The sequence below is a fragment of the Pygoscelis adeliae genome, unplaced genomic scaffold, assembly GCF_000699105.1.
Source record: "Pygoscelis adeliae isolate BGI_AS28 unplaced genomic scaffold, ASM69910v1 Scaffold38, whole genome shotgun sequence".
Lineage (NCBI taxonomy): Eukaryota > Metazoa > Chordata > Aves > Sphenisciformes > Spheniscidae > Pygoscelis > Pygoscelis adeliae.
In genome coordinates, this window is record NW_008825614.1 from 10,721,758 (window position 1) to 10,723,076 (window position 1,319).

The window sequence follows — 1,319 nt, forward strand, 5'->3', positions numbered from 1 at the left end:
ACAACTACCTGAAAGGAGGTTGTAGCGAGGTGGGTGTCGATCTCTTCTCCCAAGTAACTGGCGATAGGACGAGAGGAAATGGCCTCAAGTTGCGCCAGGGGAGGTTTAGATTGGACGTGAGGAAAAATTTTTTTACCAAAAGAGTGGTTAAACGTTGGAACAGGCTGCCCAGGGAAGTGGTTGAGTCACAATCCCTGGAAGTATTTAAAAGATGTGTAGATGAGGCGCTTAGGGACATGGTTTAGTGGGCATGGTGGTGTTGGGTTGACGGTTGGACTTGATGATGTTAGAGGTCTTTTCCAACCTTAATGATTCTATATTCTATGATTCTATGATTATTGAGCTGCTCAGAGTGTGGAAGCTGCAGTGGACCCAGTGTAGGGATGGAGAGTGGCTGAGGGAACACAGGAGCTCCGGAAAATGGCTTTAGTAGTGCTCTCCTGCGTGAGTCAGCTTGGAAACGGGAGAGATTGGAGGTGGGGGAGGAATGAAAATGGAGAGTGTCTCCAGCCACTGTGGAGACACCACGGGCTATCTTGATAGGGTGAGTGAGCAGGGGTGGCACGGCCAGCTCTGCTGTCACTTGCTAGGCAGGGGAGATGGTACAAAGATGATGGCTGGGCCCCCTGTCTCCAGTGCTTTACTGCCATCAGGGTAATGTACTGCCAGAGGGATTTTGATCCTATCAAGAAGATTAATCAAGTCTGTCTGGCCTCCTCCTTGCCCTTGGATTACAGATCTATTTTATCCATGGCCTGACATGGAGCTCAGTGAAACCATCAGGACCATTTCTGACACCTTTCACAGAGCCCCAAGGAGCGGGGGCTTTATCATTCCTTCATGTATTGCTCCAGCATGGATGGGAAAATGTAATTGTACTCCGGAGACATCAATCATCCCTCCTCTTCTTCCATTCTCCAATAGGTGCTGCCACGGTTGTTGGTCAGGCAATTAATACTTTCCCCTGGCTCTCCTGAAATATATCTGTCACCAACAGAGCAGTGTGCTGATGCCTTCCTCTAATGCCTTAGGTGCCTTGGACTGGCAGCTTAGTTCTGGGTGGCCCAAATGTGCTGTGTGTCCACGCTGCCCCATAGCAGCTGATGCTGTGGGTCTGCTTTGGCAGCTGCCCAGGCAGGATCCTGGGGTGTGGGGTTTCCAGCCCATCCAGCTCAGACTGGTACCCCATTTTCGCAGGGAATAAGTGCACAAAAGTTTCAGGACAAGTGGCATAGCATGCTCCAGCCTCCATCTGAGCATAGTTAATAAAGACAGTGTAGACATAACCCTTGTCAGGTGAAGATTTTTGTTAACCCATT

General features: G+C 49.7%; 1 protein-coding gene across 1 annotated transcript in view; it reads left to right on the top strand.

The window, feature by feature from the left end:
• Positions 1 to 1,319, top strand: part of SLC6A12 (solute carrier family 6 (neurotransmitter transporter), member 12) — a 50,063-nt gene that overhangs the window by 30,295 nt on the left and 18,449 nt on the right. The window lies entirely within an intron of this gene.